The sequence below is a fragment of the Euprymna scolopes genome, chromosome 22, assembly GCF_053919585.1.
Source record: "Euprymna scolopes isolate OS-2025 chromosome 22, ASM5391958v1, whole genome shotgun sequence".
NCBI lineage: Eukaryota > Metazoa > Mollusca > Cephalopoda > Sepiida > Sepiolidae > Euprymna > Euprymna scolopes.
Genome location: NC_136503.1, coordinates 113,632,434 through 113,639,974, shown reverse-complemented (window position 1 = coordinate 113,639,974; position 7,541 = coordinate 113,632,434).

The following is a 7,541-nucleotide window of genomic DNA, read 5'->3' as shown; positions in this document are numbered from 1 at the left end:
CTTGGGGGGAGGCAATTCATCAAGAACTTGTTTACATTGGACTTGAAAACAATCAGATTGTAGTCAGCTGGAAAGCAGGCAATCGGAAGAGAGTTCCACGGACATGCAGTTCTAAGAAAGAAGCTTTGTTCATGGAATTTGCATTTAGGTTTAGGCACAGACAAGGAGTGTGGGAAATTATTGATAGTGGTTTTGGCCAGACGAATGTTTTTCATGAAAGTTTGGCGAGGGGGGACAAACAGTCTCCCTGACTATCAGTGGACTGCTTCAAAAACTTTAGCTGTCTCCCCTTAACACTAGGCACAATTCCCACTTAAACACCTCCATACAATGCAAAAAATTCCAGTGGTCCATACTCAAGAGGTTATGGACCAAGCTAAAGATGCCGAGCAAAGCTATATCTTTCTTAGCAATTGTGACAGCAAGCTGCAATCTAAGAAGATTAAATTTAATTGCTGCACGATTATCTAACTGCAGCCTGACCCTCACTAAGCCGAACTCGCCAGTACTTAGTGAGTAGGTCTCAGCAACTGGACATTCTGGTTTAGGATTAAAAACCTCGACTGGCATTATCGTCAGTGAATCTAAGAGCACTCGGATGCTGACCACATGGCTTCGCTTGCTGCTAGCTAAACTGTGCATGGCTTCATCAACCCCATCTTGAAATGCATCAATCCAAGCAACATCCACGTCCAGAAATTCTAGGTTCACGGTCTCGGGAAAGAAACATGCATAGACTTGCTCAGTCAAGTTGAGAAATGTCCCCAAGCCTTCCCTAATCTCAGTCATAGTTTGTTGAAGGATCTTGGGACAAGCTTCGTCGGACCTCACCCAGTTCAGGTTGAATATAACTACATTCATGGTATACAGTCTCTCTTCCACCAAAGCACGGTAGGAAGAAACGGTTGACATGTTGAAGCTTCTAAAAATGTTAATAAATATAAACTTGAGGCGATTAAATTTTATACAGAATTCTAACTAAATTTTAAAACTAAATTTTCTTTCATAGACAGTCAAAACAAATACGCATTAAACTGATGTTTGCATTAGTAATAATATTAAATAATAAAATTGTACAAATAAAATTATCAATTTATCTACCCACAAGGTCTAAGTGGACACCAAGTCAGTTTTTACAAGAGGAAAAATCTAGTTCCAAGGACGCACCTTGGATTGAACCAAATTAAATAACTTCCAAAGGAATTTTATCCTTCAAGACTGAGGACAGAAATAAATTTCTTAGACTAACTGTAAAAGTGCAGAAACTATAAACAGGAATTCTATGTTTGACAAGAAGATCAAGAAGAATGCGAATTTTAAGATGTATCGTCAAAAGCCAATCATCATCTGAAAAAACAAAAAAAAACAAATCCAAATAAGTTCAAGTGAATAATTCCACATCTCCATCGTCCAATAAGTTCATATTTTCACAAGAGTTCAAGAAAGTGAAGGTTGTAGGGTTAATACACACACACAGTTTCATACAAGTTCAAAAAAATAAAGTTTTGTAGAATTAGTTGATATCTCCTCCTTCCGTTGACATCTCCTTCAGTCCTTTTTTGTTTATGGTTCATTAGTGTTTGCAGTGCTCTTGGAACTCTTTTCAAGGCAGGAACTGTAGGGAGGTTGTGAACTAATGATGCAACTACGTTTTCTGCAGGGTTCACAACAGTGGTCTCAATAATAGGAGTGCACTGTGATTCCACGGGTGATCTTTCAGCTAACGTTGTTTCAGATGGTGACTGAATTGGAATTCCTGAGAATGATTCACTGGTGGTTGATGGGCCATTAGATAAGTGATAAGGATTGTCATACATTGATGTAAGAAGTGCCGGTTGATCAATGAAGTTCTACCTCAACCAAGCAGTTTAACAGTTTACTTTCTGCATTTTTGCAGTTGTACAATCTGACCTTGTGTGCACCATTGTTTGTCTTTTCCGTGGATCAGAACATGTGTACCGATGTGTAGTGGGTGCAGTTCTTTTGTTTTGTGATTGTATTCTGCCAGGATGGCTGGGTGTTTCTCATGAAAGTGAAAACTTCGGTTTTGAGGTGCAATCAACCAGTCTTGATAAAGTTGGTAGTTTTTGGAGTTATTTGGGAGAGTATCATGGAGGTGCCTGTGAAAAAGAATCTGTGCAGGGCTCAATTTGCAGTCTTGAAGTGGGGTGTTGCAATATTGGAAGATCGCTTTAACTAGAGCGTTAGTGTTGAGTGACCTTTGGGATGAAATATTTTCCGGAATGATATGTTTTACTGTCTTCACAGCAATTTTTGTCCTTTCGTTTGACTGTGCATATCGGACACCCCAAGATGTTAAGAGGTTTTTGAATGTGATTGCTGTGAATTGTGGACCACAATCAGAGGCTTCTTCGTCAAGAACCCTGTAAACTGAAAAATGCTCTCTGACAATCTCAACCAACAGAGTGGATGTGGCTTGCCCCAGTTTAAAGTGGTACACAATGATCCAGGCACTAAAGCAATCAGTGATGACAAGATAACTGAAATAAAAATAGTCCATGCACACATGTTGAAATGGGTACTCAGAAAGGTTTGTAAGAATCTATGATTCAGCTTGTTGTGACTTACGATACACATTACATGTTATTTTCATACAACATTTCTGGTAATTGGTGATATCTCTGTGAATGTCCAGCCAGTATACGCATTGGTTGGCATGATCACTCATGGTTGTAGAACCTTGGTGTGCAGAGTGTAGGTGTTCAGAAACCTGTTTTCATAAAAGTGGTGAGAGAACAAGGCGATCATCTAAAAACAGTAGTCTATCAATACATTATAGCCTGTCACATACTTCCCAGAAATCACGGATATCAGGTTCCAACATTGTGCGTTTGTTAGAGAACCCTTCAGAGATGAGAGTCTTGAGCACCTTGCAGGAAATGTCAATATTCTAAGCATTCATTGTCTCTTCTCTTCAACCGTTTGTGGTTGAGAATACCTAACAGAGGCTTATGATCTACACAAATGGTAAGGTCAGAACAACCAAGAGTAAACATTTCCAACACCAAGTGCTTCACCCTTAATAGGCGAGTAGTTGCATTCAACAGGTGTTGTTACTCAAGATCTTGAGTACACCAGCCTCCAGCCAGTTTGACAGCAAGTGGTGTTCTTCGATTGACATCAGCAGTGCTTCTGCAAAAGAAGACAGCCGATGCCCTTGTGGAACCAACTGACTTGAATACAGGTAGGACGTGAGAATTCATAAAATTGGATACCATCCTTCACCAATTCTACAATTTTCTGCTTTAAGGCTTCAAAAAGGGTATTCAACGTTTGGTCGTAATAAAACTTTGTATGGGCTTAATCAAATCTTGAAATGGCTGCATCAATGGGATAGTAGAATATGCGTAGGAAACCTGATTTATTAGGCCAAACAAGGAACAAGCTGTGGGAGCAAGAAAGTTCAAAATGGTGTCGAGCATAATATTTGTGGGGGCAACGCAGTTTTGGGATACCCTCACACCTGCAAAATTGACTGTCTTCACAGAACTGGAATTTCTTAGCACTTGCTATGATACCCTCCTCAGGTAATAGGGTTAGGGTTAGGTAATAGGGTGAGGAAGTCCCATGTGTTATGAAATGATTGTTCAGTCGAGTCAGAATAAAGCAATGTGTCATCTACCAATTTTATCTTGTTTGGTATATGTGATATAATGTCATCGTCGATTGTAAATATCACCAGATGCTTTATTGCATCTGGTGATATTTACAATCAACGTTTTGATGACATTATTGAGGTACTCATAAATAATGATATTATTCCCATTCCGTGATAAAGGTAAGTGCTGGCTTTCTTTGTCCTGCTCAATAGTGTGTGGTTTCCATTCACCACGTCGATTACTGCTTTCTTGGTACCATGTGGAATTTGGGAGGCCAAATTAAAAGGTTATTTGCAGTGATGGATCTTTCTCGACCACAGAACATTGAGCTTCTGGAAGCCAATGGTACATCTTGGTGAACTGCCACTCTTCGTTACAATTACCATTGAGCTACACGACTAAAAAGAAGATAATGTTTGGAGGAATGTCTCATTTAAACACTCGCCAATCCATGTGATGATAATCTCAAGTTGTCCCTCACCAACATCATTTTAAGAGGAATCACCTCCTCACCTGAAAGGGGTCTACGTTCTAACCTTCCAGAGGTTGAAATCCAATTACAGGAGACTAAACAGGATATATTATTTCTAAGCGAAACTGGCATTGAACAGACTATTTCCCTAGATGGGTTCGTAATTAAAGGATACTCTAATTTAACTTCCAAATTTGACTCCCAAGATCACCATTGGCATAGAATATGTGCCTATATTAAATATGGCTTTCCATGTGGTGAGCACATCTCCAAAGAAGATCCTAACTTACCCTATATGTGCTTCTGGGTTGCACTTGCTCAAACTACTGCATTTATATTTGCTCTCTGTCGCCCATGCAACAGCGGAGTTACTATCTTTAAAAGCATATCTGAGAAAATTGACCACGTGCTATCTGCTTATCCTTCAGCTAATATTAATATCTGTGGAGACTTCAATGTTCATAATGTGGAATGATTAACTCATTCAAACAAGACCGATGATGAGGGAAGGTTCTGTCATGATTTCTCCATTGCTTATGACCTCACTCAGATTGTTCATGAACTCGTGTGTCTGATACTGACGGCCAGTATGCAAGTCTCTTAGACATTTTTTCTCACAACTTGCCCTGAACTGTGTTCAGTTTCCGTTCTGTCTCCACTTGGATCTTCCAACTATGGCTGACTGGGATAGCTTCTGTACATTTATATCAGATATACTTCTGCGTTCCATGTTTAAAAAGATGTGTCCTCTATAGTATCAGATCTGATGGAATGGTTAATTGTAGGTATAGACCGTTTCATACCCTCGAAAAAGTTCCAGCAAAAACCTCATAACCAGCCATGGTTCTCTCCAGAATGTGCTGCTGCCATTGTGCACAGGAATCACTTTTACCATTGCTTCCAACATAATAGATGTACTGAGACTAAAGCTGCTTTCAGGACTGCCAGCAACTACTGTAAAAAAGTAATAAAGAACACAAGAGAGCTGTATGCTCAGTCCATTAACAGCGGCTTGGTTCCCATCAATTTTGGCAAATAGCAAACAGAATCCTGAACAGAAGTGTGTGCTCTATCCCAATTATCATCTCACCTGAGGTCATCTCGTCAGCATAAGACAAAGCCAAACTCTTTGCCAAGAACTTTGCAGCTTATTCTATCCTTTGCGACCAAGGCTGCCAACCCCCAATTTTTCGTCCTATATCAGGAAACACACTATGCGATATACAAATACCTGTACGTGATGTTGCCAAGTTAATCAAAAACCTTGATTCAAATAAAGCAACCGGCCCTGACGGTATTCCAATTATAGTGCTCAAAAAACTTCAACCAGAACTAGCGCTCAGACTTACAAAACTGTTTAAACGTTGTCTTAAGGAGAATTGCTTCTCATCACCCTGGAAAATCTCATCAGTATGCCCTGTATTTAAGAATCCAGGTGATCGTTCTACCCCCTCTCAGTACAGGCCAATAAGTCTCCTGTGCATCATGAGTAAGTTGCTGGAATCTGTGTTAAATAGATAAGTAATCAACCATCTTAACAAAAATAACCTTCTTAGTGACATGCAATATGGTTTCCGTTCTGCTAGATTTACAGCAGATGTGCTTACAGTTATATGTCATAGGATTAGTGAATCTCTCGACAGAGGCTACCTTTCTAGGGCAATTGCTCTTGACAAATCAAAGGCCTTTGATAGAATAGTGTATAAAGGTTTACTTCACAAAATCTCCAGCTACAGCATAGCATATTTGTGAAAGAACTACATAGAATACATAGCTGAAAATGTCTTCTCAATTATTAAATCATTTCTCTCTGATAGGTTCATAAGAGTAGTGGTTGATGGGCAGAAATCACAAGCTCACAGTATTAATGGGCCCAACTCTCTTCCTGATCTACATTAATGATCTCCCAAATCACATACATTATTCATAGACATTTATGGTGACGACACTACTATCAATGGTAGCACATCTAAGACCATAAATAAATCTCTCCTCTGATCTTGAGCAAGTGGTACAATGGGCAAAGAGGTGGCTTGTTACTTTTAATGCATCTAAAACCAAGCTTTTATCTATACATCATCAACGAAATCAATTGAAATGAATAGTTCTCGTCTTGGGGAGGCCTAATGTTTTGACAAGCTTCTGGGCTTGACATTTACTCCTAATCTGAAATGAAACACATACATTAAATCCAGTGGCGGCTCATGCCTGAGATTAGTGGGGGTGCTGCTTTAAAAATTTTACGTATTTTTTTAATATCGTGTAAAGGAATTCGAATATATAAATAAATATTTAATCAAATAATAAACAAACATTCAAATAAATATTCAATTATATAACAAAGACAAATAATCAATCAGAAACGGATAATACGCAAAAACTTTTTTATTAAAAAGATTTTTTTAAATTATGTACACTTTACAGAATAAAAATTATATATATATTTATTCCTTTTAAACTTTTCAGATTAAATAAAAGTTTGCGTTTTTTGTTTTTTTTTGCAAACAAACGAAAAACATTTTTAAAAATAACTTATTTTTTATAAAAACAAAAAAGAAAAACTTTGAAATTTACCTGCCTCCCTACGAGGGTTAATTTAGGAGTTTACTATTTGAAAATAGCGTTTTATTTAATAACAGTTTTATTTACAAAATTTATTTTTAAAGATGTATTTATAACAAAACGTATTTGTAAATAAAATGCAAAATAAAAAAGTTTACATTTTTATATAGTGAGCAAACAAACAAAAATATTTAAAGATACAAAATTTTATTTACAAATCTTTTAACAACTTGCATTTTATATAAAAAGAACAAATTTGGCTATTTACTGACCTTCCCATGCCGGTAAAGATCGACATAAAGTGGATAGTTATTATAAGAAAATAGGATGTCATATATAAGCATTATAAAACATCGAATTTTAATGTAGCTTTCTTCCCCAAAAAACAAAAAATTAAAATTATCCCAGTCCAGAAGGATTTCTATTACTTTTTTAATGCATATTATCTGACCCATCTACTAACAAATTCAATGTAAAGTTTAAAAATGCATAATTATAAAAAACTGTGTTTTTTTACTTACAAACACATTTTAATTAAAAAATCTTGTGTAAAAAATCCATTTTTCAAAGTGTAAAACTTCTAACATTGTCGTTGTCGGAGGCAAATAAATGCTAATTTTTTTATATCTAAAACATACACGTTAAAAAGATTTCTAACTAAAATGTATTTTCAACATAAACTATTTCTTCGCTTTTTGCTTCTAGGAAAAAATGTAAACAGTTTTTTTTGTAAAGTTTAGTTGTTGCAAAATAAATAGCATTTAAAACTACTTTAAAGAAACAAACAAAAAGGCAAGTAGATGGAAAAGTAACTTTATTTTTATGGTAAGATTTATTGTATATTTGGTTTTTACTCTTGGCCGCGTGTTAGCTTCACTGCTAAATTC